This window comes from Gadus chalcogrammus, chromosome 12 (genome assembly GCF_026213295.1).
Source record: "Gadus chalcogrammus isolate NIFS_2021 chromosome 12, NIFS_Gcha_1.0, whole genome shotgun sequence".
NCBI classification, from domain to species: Eukaryota; Metazoa; Chordata; class Actinopteri; order Gadiformes; family Gadidae; genus Gadus; species Gadus chalcogrammus.
In genome coordinates this window covers 11,080,843-11,096,034 of record NC_079423.1, presented here as the reverse complement: position 1 = coordinate 11,096,034, position 15,192 = coordinate 11,080,843, and the positions used below count along the sequence as shown (strand labels likewise).

Genomic DNA, 15,192 nt, shown 5'->3' with positions numbered 1-15,192 from the left:
TTGTGACATCTGAATTCATTAATTATCTGAAATACACTGCGTGTGCGTGTGATGTTAAATGTTTGAACCAAGGTTAACGGTTAAAGTGTCAGAGAATGGGTGGTGATTTTTTGACGTCCTCCCATGATCTGAAGTGAGCGTGCGTGTTTGTGTTGGTGAAAGTTTAAGAAATGTACAACTGTCGGTTCAGCTCTCTGGTGCTCCCTGCTGGCAGTATCACTATACTGTCCTCATGTTTCACAAAAATAGTTTTGAGAGACGTTGTCAGTTTTTGTATGTTGCTTAAATCCTCCAAAGCGGTTGGCAGTAAACATCAGGTCACGGTACGCCACGGTAGGCCACGGAGGCAATGAGCTCGAGTTGAAAAAGAAAAAGCTTACAGCACCTGGTATTCCCAGGCGGTCTCCCATCCAAGTACTAACCAGGCCCGACCCTGCTTAGCTTCCGAGATCAGACGAGATCGGGCGTGTTCAGGGTGGTATGGCCGTAAGCAATTAGTGCAGGCGCAAAACCAGGTTTTATACAGTAGCACATAAGGAGTGAGAAAGCTGCTGAGGCTCGACGTTACACTCTTACAAAAACAATCATTAGTTAGATATAAACGGCAGTAATTGATTCAGTAGGACTCCTTATCCATGTAAACGATCATTGTGACATCTGAATTCATTAATTATCTGAAATACACTGCGTGTGCGTGTGATGTTAAATGTTTGAACCAAGGTTAACGGTTAAAGTGTCAGAGAATGGGTGGTGATTTTTTGACGTCCTCCCATGATCTGAAGTGAGCGTGCGTGTTTGTGTTGGTGAAAGTTTAAGAAATGTACAACTGTCGGTTCAGCTCTCTGGTGCTCCCTGCTGGCAGTATCACTATACTGTCCTCATGTTTCACAAAAATAGTTTTGAGAGACGTTGTCAGTTTTTGTATGTTGCTTAAATCCTCCAAAGCGGTTGGCAGTAAACATCAGGTCACGGTACGCCACGGTAGGCCACGGAGTCAATGAGCTCGAGTTGAAAAAGAAAAAGCTTACAGCACCTGGTATTCCCAGGCGGTCTCCCATCCAAGTACTAACCAGGCCCGACCCTGCTTAGCTTCCGAGATCAGACGAGATCGGGCGTGTTCAGGGTGGTATGGCCGTAAGCAATTAGTGCAGGCGCAAAACCAGGTTTTATACAGTAGCACATAAGGAGTGAGAAAGCTGCTGAGGCTCGACGTTACACTCTTACAAAAACAATCATTAGTTAGATATAAACGGCAGTAATTGATTCAGTAGGACTCCTTATCCATGTAAACGATCATTGTGACATCTGAATTCATTAATTATCTGAAATACACTGCGTGTGCGTGTGATGTTAAATGTTTGAACCAAGGTTAACGGTTAAAGTGTCAGAGAATGGGTGGTGATTTTTTGACGTCCTCCCATGATCTGAAGTGAGCGTGCGTGTTTGTGTTGGTGAAAGTTTAAGAAATGTACAACTGTCGGTTCAGCTCTCTGGTGCTCCCTGCTGGCAGTATCACTATACTGTCCTCATGTTTCACAAAAATAGTTTTGAGAGACGTTGTCAGTTTTTGTATGTTGCTTAAATCCTCCAAAGCGGTTGGCAGTAAACATCAGGTCACGGTACGCCACGGTAGGCCACGGAGTCAATGAGCTCGAGTTGAAAAAGAAAAAGCTTACAGCACCTGGTATTCCCAGGCGGTCTCCCATCCAAGTACTAACCAGGCCCGACCCTGCTTAGCTTCCGAGATCAGACGAGATCGGGCGTGTTCAGGGTGGTATGGCCGTAAGCAATTAGTGCAGGCGCAAAACCAGGTTTTATACAGTAGCACATAAGGAGTGAGAAAGCTGCTGAGGCTCGACGTTACACTTTTACAAAAACAATCATTAGTTAGATATAAACGGCAGTAATTGATTCAGTAGGACTCCTTATCCATGTAAACGATCATTGTGACATCTGAATTCATTAATTATCTGAAATACACTGCGTGTGCGTGTGATGTTAAATGTTTGAACCAAGGTTAACGGTTAAAGTGTCAGAGAATGGGTGGTGATTTTTTGACGTCCTCCCATGATCTGAAGTGAGCGTGCGTGTTTGTGTTGGTGAAAGTTTAAGAAATGTACAACTGTCGGTTCAGCTCTCTGGTGCTCCCTGCTGGCAGTATCACTATACTGTCCTCATGTTTCACAAAAATAGTTTTGAGAGACGTTGTCAGTTTTTGTATGTTGCTTAAATCCTCCAAAGCGGTTGGCAGTAAACATCAGGTCACGGTACGCCACGGAGTCAATGAGCTCGAGTTGAAAAAGAAAAAGCTTACAGCACCTGGTATTCCCAGGCGGTCTCCCATCCAAGTACTAACCAGGCCCGACCCTGCTTAGCTTCCGAGATCAGACGAGATCGGGCGTGTTCAGGGTGGTATGGCCGTAAGCAATTAGTGCAGGCGCAAAACCAGGTTTTATACAGTAGCACATAAGGAGTGAGAAAGCTGCTGAGGCTCGACGTTACACTCTTACAAAAACAATCATTAGTTAGATATAAACGGCAGTAATTGATTCAGTAGGACTCCTTATCCATGTAAACGATCATTGTGACATCTGAATTCATTAATTATCTGAAATACACTGCGTGTGCGTGTGATGTTAAATGTTTGAACCAAGGTTAACGGTTAAAGTGTCAGAGAATGGGTGGTGATTTTTTGACGTCCTCCCATGATCTGAAGTGAGCGTGCGTGTTTGTGTTGGTGAAAGTTTAAGAAATGTACAACTGTCGGTTCAGCTCTCTGGTGCTCCCTGCTGGCAGTATCACTATACTGTCCTCATGTTTCACAAAAATAGTTTTGAGAGACGTTGTCAGTTTTTGTATGTTGCTTAAATCCTCCAAAGCGGTTGGCAGTAAACATCAGGTCACGGTACGCCACGGTAGGCCACGGAGGCAATGAGCTCGAGTTGAAAAAGAAAAAGCTTACAGCACCTGGTATTCCCAGGCGGTCTCCCATCCAAGTACTAACCAGGCCCGACCCTGCTTAGCTTCCGAGATCAGACGAGATCGGGCGTGTTCAGGGTGGTATGGCCGTAAGCAATTAGTGCAGGCGCAAAACCAGGTTTTATACAGTAGCACATAAGGAGTGAGAAAGCTGCTGAGGCTCGACGTTACACTTTTACAAAAACAATCATTAGTTAGATATAAACGGCAGTAATTGATTCAGTAGGACTCCTTATCCATGTAAACGATCATTGTGACATCTGAATTCATTAATTATCTGAAATACACTGCGTGTGCGTGTGATGTTAAATGTTTGAACCAAGGTTAACGGTTAAAGTGTCAGAGAATGGGTGGTGATTTTTTGACGTCCTCCCATGATCTGAAGTGAGCGTGCGTGTTTGTGTTGGTGAAAGTTTAAGAAATGTACAACTGTCGGTTCAGCTCTCTGGTGCTCCCTGCTGGCAGTATCACTATACTGTCCTCATGTTTCACAAAAATAGTTTTGAGAGACGTTGTCAGTTTTTGTATGTTGCTTAAATCCTCCAAAGCGGTTGGCAGTAAACATCAGGTCACGGTACGCCACGGTAGGCCACGGAGTCAATGAGCTCGAGTTGAAAAAGAAAAAGCTTACAGCACCTGGTATTCCCAGGCGGTCTCCCATCCAAGTACTAACCAGGCCCGACCCTGCTTAGCTTCCGAGATCAGACGAGATCGGGCGTGTTCAGGGTGGTATGGCCGTAAGCAATTAGTGCAGGCGCAAAACCAGGTTTTATACAGTAGCACATAAGGAGTGAGAAAGCTGCTGAGGCTCGACGTTACACTTTACAAAAACAATCATTAGTTAGATATAAACGGCAGTAATTGATTCAGTAGGACTCCTTATCCATGTAAACGATCATTGTGACATCTGAATTCATTAATTATCTGAAATACACTGCGTGTGCGTGTGATGTTAAATGTTTGAACCAAGGTTAACGGTTAAAGTGTCAGAGAATGGGTGGTGATTTTTTGACGTCCTCCCATGATCTGAAGTGAGCGTGCGTGTTTGTGTTGGTGAAAGTTTAAGAAATGTACAACTGTCGGTTCAGCTCTCTGGTGCTCCCTGCTGGCAGTATCACTATACTGTCCTCATGTTTCACAAAAATAGTTTTGAGAGACGTTGTCAGTTTTTGTATGTTGCTTAAATCCTCCAAAGCGGTTGGCAGTAAACATCAGGTCACGGTACGCCACGGTAGGCCACGGAGGCAATGAGCTCGAGTTGAAAAAGAAAAAGCTTACAGCACCTGGTATTCCCAGGCGGTCTCCCATCCAAGTACTAACCAGGCCCGACCCTGCTTAGCTTCCGAGATCAGACGAGATCGGGCGTGTTCAGGGTGGTATGGCCGTAAGCAATTAGTGCAGGCGCAAAACCAGGTTTTATACAGTAGCACATAAGGAGTGAGAAAGCTGCTGAGGCTCGACGTTACACTTTTACAAAAACAATCATTAGTTAGATATAAACGGCAGTAATTGATTCAGTAGGACTCCTTATCCATGTAAACGATCATTGTGACATCTGAATTCATTAATTATCTGAAATACACTGCGTGTGCGTGTGATGTTAAATGTTTGAACCAAGGTTAACGGTTAAAGTGTCAGAGAATGGGTGGTGATTTTTTGACGTCCTCCCATGATCTGAAGTGAGCGTGCGTGTTTGTGTTGGTGAAAGTTTAAGAAATGTACAACTGTCGGTTCAGCTCTCTGGTGCTCCCTGCTGGCAGTATCACTATACTGTCCTCATGTTTCACAAAAATAGTTTTGAGAGACGTTGTCAGTTTTTGTATGTTGCTTAAATCCTCCAAAGCGGTTGGCAGTAAACATCAGGTCACGGTACGCCACGGTAGGCCACGGAGGCAATGAGCTCGAGTTGAAAAAGAAAAAGCTTACAGCACCTGGTATTCCCAGGCGGTCTCCCATCCAAGTACTAACCAGGCCCGACCCTGCTTAGCTTCCGAGATCAGACGAGATCGGGCGTGTTCAGGGTGGTATGGCCGTAAGCAATTAGTGCAGGCGCAAAACCAGGTTTTATACAGTAGCACATAAGGAGTGAGAAAGCTGCTGAGGCTCGACGTTACACTTTTACAAAAACAATCATTAGTTAGATATAAACGGCAGTAATTGATTCAGTAGGACTCCTTATCCATGTAAACGATCATTGTGACATCTGAATTCATTAATTATCTGAAATACACTGCGTGTGCGTGTGATGTTAAATGTTTGAACCAAGGTTAACGGTTAAAGTGTCAGAGAATGGGTGGTGATTTTTTGACGTCCTCCCATGATCTGAAGTGAGCGTGCGTGTTTGTGTTGGTGAAAGTTTAAGAAATGTACAACTGTCGGTTCAGCTCTCTGGTGCTCCCTGCTGGCAGTATCACTATACTGTCCTCATGTTTCACAAAAATAGTTTTGAGAGACGTTGTCAGTTTTTGTATGTTGCTTAAATCCTCCAAAGCGGTTGGCAGTAAACATCAGGTCACGGTACGCCACGGTAGGCCACGGAGGCAATGAGCTCGAGTTGAAAAAGAAAAAGCTTACAGCACCTGGTATTCCCAGGCGGTCTCCCATCCAAGTACTAACCAGGCCCGACCCTGCTTAGCTTCCGAGATCAGACGAGATCGGGCGTGTTCAGGGTGGTATGGCCGTAAGCAATTAGTGCAGGCGCAAAACCAGGTTTTATACAGTAGCACATAAGGAGTGAGAAAGCTGCTGAGGCTCGACGTTACACTTTTACAAAAACAATCATTAGTTAGATATAAACGGCAGTAATTGATTCAGTAGGACTCCTTATCCATGTAAACGATCATTGTGACATCTGAATTCATTAATTATCTGAAATACACTGCGTGTGCGTGTGATGTTAAATGTTTGAACCAAGGTTAACGGTTAAAGTGTCAGAGAATGGGTGGTGATTTTTTGACGTCCTCCCATGATCTGAAGTGAGCGTGCGTGTTTGTGTTGGTGAAAGTTTAAGAAATGTACAACTGTCGGTTCAGCTCTCTGGTGCTCCCTGCTGGCAGTATCACTATACTGTCCTCATGTTTCACAAAAATAGTTTTGAGAGACGTTGTCAGTTTTTGTATGTTGCTTAAATCCTCCAAAGCGGTTGGCAGTAAACATCAGGTCACGGTACGCCACGGTAGGCCACGGAGTCAATGAGCTCGAGTTGAAAAAGAAAAAGCTTACAGCACCTGGTATTCCCAGGCGGTCTCCCATCCAAGTACTAACCAGGCCCGACCCTGCTTAGCTTCCGAGATCAGACGAGATCGGGCGTGTTCAGGGTGGTATGGCCGTAAGCAATTAGTGCAGGCGCAAAACCAGGTTTTATACAGTAGCACATAAGGAGTGAGAAAGCTGCTGAGGCTCGACGTTACACTCTTACAAAAACAATCATTAGTTAGATATAAACGGCAGTAATTGATTCAGTAGGACTCCTTATCCATGTAAACGATCATTGTGACATCTGAATTCATTAATTATCTGAAATACACTGCGTGTGCGTGTGATGTTAAATGTTTGAACCAAGGTTAACGGTTAAAGTGTCAGAGAATGGGTGGTGATTTTTTGACGTCCTCCCATGATCTGAAGTGAGCGTGCGTGTTTGTGTTGGTGAAAGTTTAAGAAATGTACAACTGTCGGTTCAGCTCTCTGGTGCTCCCTGCTGGCAGTATCACTATACTGTCCTCATGTTTCACAAAAATAGTTTTGAGAGACGTTGTCAGTTTTTGTATGTTGCTTAAATCCTCCAAAGCGGTTGGCAGTAAACATCAGGTCACGGTACGCCACGGTAGGCCACGGAGTCAATGAGCTCGAGTTGAAAAAGAAAAAGCTTACAGCACCTGGTATTCCCAGGCGGTCTCCCATCCAAGTACTAACCAGGCCCGACCCTGCTTAGCTTCCGAGATCAGACGAGATCGGGCGTGTTCAGGGTGGTATGGCCGTAAGCAATTAGTGCAGGCGCAAAACCAGGTTTTATACAGTAGCACATAAGGAGTGAGAAAGCTGCTGAGGCTCGACGTTACACTTTTACAAAAACAATCATTAGTTAGATATAAACGGCAGTAATTGATTCAGTAGGACTCCTTATCCATGTAAACGATCATTGTGACATCTGAATTCATTAATTATCTGAAATACACTGCGTGTGCGTGTGATGTTAAATGTTTGAACCAAGGTTAACGGTTAAAGTGTCAGAGAATGGGTGGTGATTTTTTGACGTCCTCCCATGATCTGAAGTGAGCGTGCGTGTTTGTGTTGGTGAAAGTTTAAGAAATGTACAACTGTCGGTTCAGCTCTCTGGTGCTCCCTGCTGGCAGTATCACTATACTGTCCTCATGTTTCACAAAAATAGTTTTGAGAGACGTTGTCAGTTTTTGTATGTTGCTTAAATCCTCCAAAGCGGTTGGCAGTAAACATCAGGTCACGGTACGCCACGGTAGGCCACGGAGTCAATGAGCTCGAGTTGAAAAAGAAAAAGCTTACAGCACCTGGTATTCCCAGGCGGTCTCCCATCCAAGTACTAACCAGGCCCGACCCTGCTTAGCTTCCGAGATCAGACGAGATCGGGCGTGTTCAGGGTGGTATGGCCGTAAGCAATTAGTGCAGGCGCAAAACCAGGTTTTATACAGTAGCACATAAGGAGTGAGAAAGCTGCTGAGGCTCGACGTTACACTTTTACAAAAACAATCATTAGTTAGATATAAACGGCAGTAATTGATTCAGTAGGACTCCTTATCCATGTAAACGATCATTGTGACATCTGAATTCATTAATTATCTGAAATACACTGCGTGTGCGTGTGATGTTAAATGTTTGAACCAAGGTTAACGGTTAAAGTGTCAGAGAATGGGTGGTGATTTTTTGACGTCCTCCCATGATCTGAAGTGAGCGTGCGTGTTTGTGTTGGTGAAAGTTTAAGAAATGTACAACTGTCGGTTCAGCTCTCTGGTGCTCCCTGCTGGCAGTATCACTATACTGTCCTCATGTTTCACAAAAATAGTTTTGAGAGACGTTGTCAGTTTTTGTATGTTGCTTAAATCCTCCAAAGCGGTTGGCAGTAAACATCAGGTCACGGTACGCCACGGTAGGCCACGGAGTCAATGAGCTCGAGTTGAAAAAGAAAAAGCTTACAGCACCTGGTATTCCCAGGCGGTCTCCCATCCAAGTACTAACCAGGCCCGACCCTGCTTAGCTTCCGAGATCAGACGAGATCGGGCGTGTTCAGGGTGGTATGGCCGTAAGCAATTAGTGCAGGCGCAAAACCAGGTTTTATACAGTAGCACATAAGGAGTGAGAAAGCTGCTGAGGCTCGACGTTACACTTTTACAAAAACAATCATTAGTTAGATATAAACGGCAGTAATTGATTCAGTAGGACTCCTTATCCATGTAAACGATCATTGTGACATCTGAATTCATTAATTATCTGAAATACACTGCGTGTGCGTGTGATGTTAAATGTTTGAACCAAGGTTAACGGTTAAAGTGTCAGAGAATGGGTGGTGATTTTTTGACGTCCTCCCATGATCTGAAGTGAGCGTGCGTGTTTGTGTTGGTGAAAGTTTAAGAAATGTACAACTGTCGGTTCAGCTCTCTGGTGCTCCCTGCTGGCAGTATCACTATACTGTCCTCATGTTTCACAAAAATAGTTTTGAGAGACGTTGTCAGTTTTTGTATGTTGCTTAAATCCTCCAAAGCGGTTGGCAGTAAACATCAGGTCACGGTACGCCACGGTAGGCCACGGAGTCAATGAGCTCGAGTTGAAAAAGAAAAAGCTTACAGCACCTGGTATTCCCAGGCGGTCTCCCATCCAAGTACTAACCAGGCCCGACCCTGCTTAGCTTCCGAGATCAGACGAGATCGGGCGTGTTCAGGGTGGTATGGCCGTAAGCAATTAGTGCAGGCGCAAAACCAGGTTTTATACAGTAGCACATAAGGAGTGAGAAAGCTGCTGAGGCTCGACGTTACACTTTTACAAAAACAATCATTAGTTAGATATAAACGGCAGTAATTGATTCAGTAGGACTCCTTATCCATGTAAACGATCATTGTGACATCTGAATTCATTAATTATCTGAAATACACTGCGTGTGCGTGTGATGTTAAATGTTTGAACCAAGGTTAACGGTTAAAGTGTCAGAGAATGGGTGGTGATTTTTTGACGTCCTCCCATGATCTGAAGTGAGCGTGCGTGTTTGTGTTGGTGAAAGTTTAAGAAATGTACAACTGTCGGTTCAGCTCTCTGGTGCTCCCTGCTGGCAGTATCACTATACTGTCCTCATGTTTCACAAAAATAGTTTTGAGAGACGTTGTCAGTTTTTGTATGTTGCTTAAATCCTCCAAAGCGGTTGGCAGTAAACATCAGGTCACGGTACGCCACGGAGTCAATGAGCTCGAGTTGAAAAAGAAAAAGCTTACAGCACCTGGTATTCCCAGGCGGTCTCCCATCCAAGTACTAACCAGGCCCGACCCTGCTTAGCTTCCGAGATCAGACGAGATCGGGCGTGTTCAGGGTGGTATGGCCGTAAGCAATTAGTGCAGGCGCAAAACCAGGTTTTATACAGTAGCACATAAGGAGTGAGAAAGCTGCTGAGGCTCGACGTTACACTCTTACAAAAACAATCATTAGTTAGATATAAACGGCAGTAATTGATTCAGTAGGACTCCTTATCCATGTAAACGATCATTGTGACATCTGAATTCATTAATTATCTGAAATACACTGCGTGTGCGTGTGATGTTAAATGTTTGAACCAAGGTTAACGGTTAAAGTGTCAGAGAATGGGTGGTGATTTTTTGACGTCCTCCCATGATCTGAAGTGAGCGTGCGTGTTTGTGTTGGTGAAAGTTTAAGAAATGTACAACTGTCGGTTCAGCTCTCTGGTGCTCCCTGCTGGCAGTATCACTATACTGTCCTCATGTTTCACAAAAATAGTTTTGAGAGACGTTGTCAGTTTTTGTATGTTGCTTAAATCCTCCAAAGCGGTTGGCAGTAAACATCAGGTCACGGTACGCCACGGTAGGCCACGGAGTCAATGAGCTCGAGTTGAAAAAGAAAAAGCTTACAGCACCTGGTATTCCCAGGCGGTCTCCCATCCAAGTACTAACCAGGCCCGACCCTGCTTAGCTTCCGAGATCAGACGAGATCGGGCGTGTTCAGGGTGGTATGGCCGTAAGCAATTAGTGCAGGCGCAAAACCAGGTTTTATACAGTAGCACATAAGGAGTGAGAAAGCTGCTGAGGCTCGACGTTACACTTTTACAAAAACAATCATTAGTTAGATATAAACGGCAGTAATTGATTCAGTAGGACTCCTTATCCATGTAAACGATCATTGTGACATCTGAATTCATTAATTATCTGAAATACACTGCGTGTGCGTGTGATGTTAAATGTTTGAACCAAGGTTAACGGTTAAAGTGTCAGAGAATGGGTGGTGATTTTTTGACGTCCTCCCATGATCTGAAGTGAGCGTGCGTGTTTGTGTTGGTGAAAGTTTAAGAAATGTACAACTGTCGGTTCAGCTCTCTGGTGCTCCCTGCTGGCAGTATCACTATACTGTCCTCATGTTTCACAAAAATAGTTTTGAGAGACGTTGTCAGTTTTTGTATGTTGCTTAAATCCTCCAAAGCGGTTGGCAGTAAACATCAGGTCACGGTACGCCACGGTAGGCCACGGAGTCAATGAGCTCGAGTTGAAAAAGAAAAAGCTTACAGCACCTGGTATTCCCAGGCGGTCTCCCATCCAAGTACTAACCAGGCCCGACCCTGCTTAGCTTCCGAGATCAGACGAGATCGGGCGTGTTCAGGGTGGTATGGCCGTAAGCAATTAGTGCAGGCGCAAAACCAGGTTTTATACAGTAGCACATAAGGAGTGAGAAAGCTGCTGAGGCTCGACGTTACACTCTTACAAAAACAATCATTAGTTAGATATAAACGGCAGTAATTGATTCAGTAGGACTCCTTATCCATGTAAACGATCATTGTGACATCTGAATTCATTAATTATCTGAAATACACTGCGTGTGCGTGTGATGTTAAATGTTTGAACCAAGGTTAACGGTTAAAGTGTCAGAGAATGGGTGGTGATTTTTTGACGTCCTCCCATGATCTGAAGTGAGCGTGCGTGTTTGTGTTGGTGAAAGTTTAAGAAATGTACAACTGTCGGTTCAGCTCTCTGGTGCTCCCTGCTGGCAGTATCACTATACTGTCCTCATGTTTCACAAAAATAGTTTTGAGAGACGTTGTCAGTTTTTGTATGTTGCTTAAATCCTCCAAAGCGGTTGGCAGTAAACATCAGGTCACGGTACGCCACGGTAGGCCACGGAGTCAATGAGCTCGAGTTGAAAAAGAAAAAGCTTACAGCACCTGGTATTCCCAGGCGGTCTCCCATCCAAGTACTAACCAGGCCCGACCCTGCTTAGCTTCCGAGATCAGACGAGATCGGGCGTGTTCAGGGTGGTATGGCCGTAAGCAATTAGTGCAGGCGCAAAACCAGGTTTTATACAGTAGCACATAAGGAGTGAGAAAGCTGCTGAGGCTCGACGTTACACTTTTACAAAAACAATCATTAGTTAGATATAAACGGCAGTAATTGATTCAGTAGGACTCCTTATCCATGTAAACGATCATTGTGACATCTGAATTCATTAATTATCTGAAATACACTGCGTGTGCGTGTGATGTTAAATGTTTGAACCAAGGTTAACGGTTAAAGTGTCAGAGAATGGGTGGTGATTTTTTGACGTCCTCCCATGATCTGAAGTGAGCGTGCGTGTTTGTGTTGGTGAAAGTTTAAGAAATGTACAACTGTCGGTTCAGCTCTCTGGTGCTCCCTGCTGGCAGTATCACTATACTGTCCTCATGTTTCACAAAAATAGTTTTGAGAGACGTTGTCAGTTTTTGTATGTTGCTTAAATCCTCCAAAGCGGTTGGCAGTAAACATCAGGTCACGGTACGCCACGGTAGGCCACGGAGTCAATGAGCTCGAGTTGAAAAAGAAAAAGCTTACAGCACCTGGTATTCCCAGGCGGTCTCCCATCCAAGTACTAACCAGGCCCGACCCTGCTTAGCTTCCGAGATCAGACGAGATCGGGCGTGTTCAGGGTGGTATGGCCGTAAGCAATTAGTGCAGGCGCAAAACCAGGTTTTATACAGTAGCACATAAGGAGTGAGAAAGCTGCTGAGGCTCGACGTTACACTTTTACAAAAACAATCATTAGTTAGATATAAACGGCAGTAATTGATTCAGTAGGACTCCTTATCCATGTAAACGATCATTGTGACATCTGAATTCATTAATTATCTGAAATACACTGCGTGTGCGTGTGATGTTAAATGTTTGAACCAAGGTTAACGGTTAAAGTGTCAGAGAATGGGTGGTGATTTTTTGACGTCCTCCCATGATCTGAAGTGAGCGTGCGTGTTTGTGTTGGTGAAAGTTTAAGAAATGTACAACTGTCGGTTCAGCTCTCTGGTGCTCCCTGCTGGCAGTATCACTATACTGTCCTCATGTTTCACAAAAATAGTTTTGAGAGACGTTGTCAGTTTTTGTATGTTGCTTAAATCCTCCAAAGCGGTTGGCAGTAAACATCAGGTCACGGTACGCCACGGAGTCAATGAGCTCGAGTTGAAAAAGAAAAAGCTTACAGCACCTGGTATTCCCAGGCGGTCTCCCATCCAAGTACTAACCAGGCCCGACCCTGCTTAGCTTCCGAGATCAGACGAGATCGGGCGTGTTCAGGGTGGTATGGCCGTAAGCAATTAGTGCAGGCGCAAAACCAGGTTTTATACAGTAGCACATAAGGAGTGAGAAAGCTGCTGAGGCTCGACGTTACACTCTTACAAAAACAATCATTAGTTAGATATAAACGGCAGTAATTGATTCAGTAGGACTCCTTATCCATGTAAACGATCATTGTGACATCTGAATTCATTAATTATCTGAAATACACTGCGTGTGCGTGTGATGTTAAATGTTTGAACCAAGGTTAACGGTTAAAGTGTCAGAGAATGGGTGGTGATTTTTTGACGTCCTCCCATGATCTGAAGTGAGCGTGCGTGTTTGTGTTGGTGAAAGTTTAAGAAATGTACAACTGTCGGTTCAGCTCTCTGGTGCTCCCTGCTGGCAGTATCACTATACTGTCCTCATGTTTCACAAAAATAGTTTTGAGAGACGTTGTCAGTTTTTGTATGTTGCTTAAATCCTCCAAAGCGGTTGGCAGTAAACATCAGGTCACGGTACGCCACGGTAGGCCACGGAGTCAATGAGCTCGAGTTGAAAAAGAAAAAGCTTACAGCACCTGGTATTCCCAGGCGGTCTCCCATCCAAGTACTAACCAGGCCCGACCCTGCTTAGCTTCCGAGATCAGACGAGATCGGGCGTGTTCAGGGTGGTATGGCCGTAAGCAATTAGTGCAGGCGCAAAACCAGGTTTTATACAGTAGCACATAAGGAGTGAGAAAGCTGCTGAGGCTCGACGTTACACTCTTACAAAAACAATCATTAGTTAGATATAAACGGCAGTAATTGATTCAGTAGGACTCCTTATCCATGTAAACGATCATTGTGACATCTGAATTCATTAATTATCTGAAATACACTGCGTGTGCGTGTGATGTTAAATGTTTGAACCAAGGTTAACGGTTAAAGTGTCAGAGAATGGGTGGTGATTTTTTGACGTCCTCCCATGATCTGAAGTGAGCGTGCGTGTTTGTGTTGGTGAAAGTTTAAGAAATGTACAACTGTCGGTTCAGCTCTCTGGTGCTCCCTGCTGGCAGTATCACTATACTGTCCTCATGTTTCACAAAAATAGTTTTGAGAGACGTTGTCAGTTTTTGTATGTTGCTTAAATCCTCCAAAGCGGTTGGCAGTAAACATCAGGTCACGGTACGCCACGGTAGGCCACGGAGTCAATGAGCTCGAGTTGAAAAAGAAAAAGCTTACAGCACCTGGTATTCCCAGGCGGTCTCCCATCCAAGTACTAACCAGGCCCGACCCTGCTTAGCTTCCGAGATCAGACGAGATCGGGCGTGTTCAGGGTGGTATGGCCGTAAGCAATTAGTGCAGGCGCAAAACCAGGTTTTATACAGTAGCACATAAGGAGTGAGAAAGCTGCTGAGGCTCGACGTTACACTTTTACAAAAACAATCATTAGTTAGATATAAACGGCAGTAATTGATTCAGTAGGACTCCTTATCCATGTAAACGATCATTGTGACATCTGAATTCATTAATTATCTGAAATACACTGCGTGTGCGTGTGATGTTAAATGTTTGAACCAAGGTTAACGGTTAAAGTGTCAGAGAATGGGTGGTGATTTTTTGACGTCCTCCCATGATCTGAAGTGAGCGTGCGTGTTTGTGTTGGTGAAAGTTTAAGAAATGTACAACTGTCGGTTCAGCTCTCTGGTGCTCCCTGCTGGCAGTATCACTATACTGTCCTCATGTTTCACAAAAATAGTTTTGAGAGACGTTGTCAGTTTTTGTATGTTGCTTAAATCCTCCAAAGCGGTTGGCAGTAAACATCAGGTCACGGTACGCCACGGTAGGCCACGGAGTCAATGAGCTCGAGTTGAAAAAGAAAAAGCTTACAGCACCTGGTATTCCCAGGCGGTCTCCCATCCAAGTACTAACCAGGCCCGACCCTGCTTAGCTTCCGAGATCAGACGAGATCGGGCGTGTTCAGGGTGGTATGGCCGTAAGCAATTAGTGCAGGCGCAAAACCAGGTTTTATACAGTAGCACATAAGGAGTGAGAAAGCTGCTGAGGCTCGACGTTACACTCTTACAAAAACAATCATTAGTTAGATATAAACGGCAGTAATTGATTCAGTAGGACTCCTTATCCATGTAAACGATCATTGTGACATCTGAATTCATTAATTATCTGAAATACACTGCGTGTGCGTGTGATGTTAAATGTTTGAACCAAGGTTAACGGTTAAAGTGTCAGAGAATGGGTGGTGATTTTTTGACGTCCTCCCATGATCTGAAGTGAGCGTGCGTGTTTGTGTTGGTGAAAGTTTAAGAAATGTACAACTGTCGGTTCAGCTCTCTGGTGCTCCCTGCTGGCAGTATCACTATACTGTCCTCATGTTTCACAAAAATAGTTTTGAGAGACGTTGTCAGTTTTTGTATGTTGCTTAAATCCTCCAAAGCGGTTGGCAGTAAACATCAGGT

General features: G+C 44.4%; 23 non-coding genes across 23 annotated transcripts; all 23 read right to left on the bottom strand.

Moving 5' to 3' along the window:
• Nucleotides 1-373: 373 nt before the first annotated feature.
• LOC130398703 (5S ribosomal RNA) lies at nucleotides 374-492 on the bottom strand. The gene has a single exon (XR_008901260.1). It is a non-coding gene; the product is annotated as a 5S ribosomal RNA (ribosomal RNA).
• A 529-nt stretch (nucleotides 493-1,021) lies between these two features.
• On the bottom strand, nucleotides 1,022-1,140 carry LOC130398702 (5S ribosomal RNA). The gene has a single exon (XR_008901259.1). It is a non-coding gene; the product is annotated as a 5S ribosomal RNA (ribosomal RNA).
• Nucleotides 1,141-1,669: 529 nt separating this feature from the next.
• On the bottom strand, nucleotides 1,670-1,788 carry LOC130398701 (5S ribosomal RNA). Its single transcript, XR_008901258.1, has one exon. It is a non-coding gene; the product is annotated as a 5S ribosomal RNA (ribosomal RNA).
• Nucleotides 1,789-2,307: 519 nt separating this feature from the next.
• LOC130398700 (5S ribosomal RNA) lies at nucleotides 2,308-2,426 on the bottom strand. Its single transcript, XR_008901257.1, has one exon. It is a non-coding gene; the product is annotated as a 5S ribosomal RNA (ribosomal RNA).
• Nucleotides 2,427-2,955: 529 nt separating this feature from the next.
• Nucleotides 2,956-3,074, bottom strand: LOC130398699 (5S ribosomal RNA). The gene has a single exon (XR_008901256.1). It is a non-coding gene; the product is annotated as a 5S ribosomal RNA (ribosomal RNA).
• A 529-nt stretch (nucleotides 3,075-3,603) lies between these two features.
• On the bottom strand, nucleotides 3,604-3,722 carry LOC130398698 (5S ribosomal RNA). The gene has a single exon (XR_008901255.1). It is a non-coding gene; the product is annotated as a 5S ribosomal RNA (ribosomal RNA).
• A 528-nt stretch (nucleotides 3,723-4,250) lies between these two features.
• On the bottom strand, nucleotides 4,251-4,369 carry LOC130398696 (5S ribosomal RNA). Its single transcript, XR_008901253.1, has one exon. It is a non-coding gene; the product is annotated as a 5S ribosomal RNA (ribosomal RNA).
• A 529-nt stretch (nucleotides 4,370-4,898) lies between these two features.
• LOC130398695 (5S ribosomal RNA) lies at nucleotides 4,899-5,017 on the bottom strand. Its single transcript, XR_008901252.1, has one exon. It is a non-coding gene; the product is annotated as a 5S ribosomal RNA (ribosomal RNA).
• A 529-nt stretch (nucleotides 5,018-5,546) lies between these two features.
• Nucleotides 5,547-5,665, bottom strand: LOC130398694 (5S ribosomal RNA). The gene has a single exon (XR_008901251.1). It is a non-coding gene; the product is annotated as a 5S ribosomal RNA (ribosomal RNA).
• A 529-nt stretch (nucleotides 5,666-6,194) lies between these two features.
• LOC130398693 (5S ribosomal RNA) lies at nucleotides 6,195-6,313 on the bottom strand. Its single transcript, XR_008901250.1, has one exon. It is a non-coding gene; the product is annotated as a 5S ribosomal RNA (ribosomal RNA).
• Nucleotides 6,314-6,842: 529 nt separating this feature from the next.
• Nucleotides 6,843-6,961, bottom strand: LOC130398692 (5S ribosomal RNA). Its single transcript, XR_008901249.1, has one exon. It is a non-coding gene; the product is annotated as a 5S ribosomal RNA (ribosomal RNA).
• A 529-nt stretch (nucleotides 6,962-7,490) lies between these two features.
• On the bottom strand, nucleotides 7,491-7,609 carry LOC130398691 (5S ribosomal RNA). Its single transcript, XR_008901248.1, has one exon. It is a non-coding gene; the product is annotated as a 5S ribosomal RNA (ribosomal RNA).
• Nucleotides 7,610-8,138: 529 nt separating this feature from the next.
• Nucleotides 8,139-8,257, bottom strand: LOC130398690 (5S ribosomal RNA). Its single transcript, XR_008901247.1, has one exon. It is a non-coding gene; the product is annotated as a 5S ribosomal RNA (ribosomal RNA).
• A 529-nt stretch (nucleotides 8,258-8,786) lies between these two features.
• Nucleotides 8,787-8,905, bottom strand: LOC130398689 (5S ribosomal RNA). The gene has a single exon (XR_008901246.1). It is a non-coding gene; the product is annotated as a 5S ribosomal RNA (ribosomal RNA).
• A 519-nt stretch (nucleotides 8,906-9,424) lies between these two features.
• LOC130398688 (5S ribosomal RNA) lies at nucleotides 9,425-9,543 on the bottom strand. Its single transcript, XR_008901245.1, has one exon. It is a non-coding gene; the product is annotated as a 5S ribosomal RNA (ribosomal RNA).
• Nucleotides 9,544-10,072: 529 nt separating this feature from the next.
• LOC130398686 (5S ribosomal RNA) lies at nucleotides 10,073-10,191 on the bottom strand. The gene has a single exon (XR_008901244.1). It is a non-coding gene; the product is annotated as a 5S ribosomal RNA (ribosomal RNA).
• A 529-nt stretch (nucleotides 10,192-10,720) lies between these two features.
• Nucleotides 10,721-10,839, bottom strand: LOC130398684 (5S ribosomal RNA). The gene has a single exon (XR_008901242.1). It is a non-coding gene; the product is annotated as a 5S ribosomal RNA (ribosomal RNA).
• Nucleotides 10,840-11,368: 529 nt separating this feature from the next.
• On the bottom strand, nucleotides 11,369-11,487 carry LOC130398683 (5S ribosomal RNA). Its single transcript, XR_008901241.1, has one exon. It is a non-coding gene; the product is annotated as a 5S ribosomal RNA (ribosomal RNA).
• Nucleotides 11,488-12,016: 529 nt separating this feature from the next.
• On the bottom strand, nucleotides 12,017-12,135 carry LOC130398682 (5S ribosomal RNA). The gene has a single exon (XR_008901240.1). It is a non-coding gene; the product is annotated as a 5S ribosomal RNA (ribosomal RNA).
• A 519-nt stretch (nucleotides 12,136-12,654) lies between these two features.
• LOC130398681 (5S ribosomal RNA) lies at nucleotides 12,655-12,773 on the bottom strand. Its single transcript, XR_008901239.1, has one exon. It is a non-coding gene; the product is annotated as a 5S ribosomal RNA (ribosomal RNA).
• A 529-nt stretch (nucleotides 12,774-13,302) lies between these two features.
• On the bottom strand, nucleotides 13,303-13,421 carry LOC130398680 (5S ribosomal RNA). Its single transcript, XR_008901238.1, has one exon. It is a non-coding gene; the product is annotated as a 5S ribosomal RNA (ribosomal RNA).
• A 529-nt stretch (nucleotides 13,422-13,950) lies between these two features.
• LOC130398679 (5S ribosomal RNA) lies at nucleotides 13,951-14,069 on the bottom strand. The gene has a single exon (XR_008901237.1). It is a non-coding gene; the product is annotated as a 5S ribosomal RNA (ribosomal RNA).
• Nucleotides 14,070-14,598: 529 nt separating this feature from the next.
• On the bottom strand, nucleotides 14,599-14,717 carry LOC130398678 (5S ribosomal RNA). Its single transcript, XR_008901236.1, has one exon. It is a non-coding gene; the product is annotated as a 5S ribosomal RNA (ribosomal RNA).
• Nucleotides 14,718-15,192: the final 475 nt, after the last annotated feature.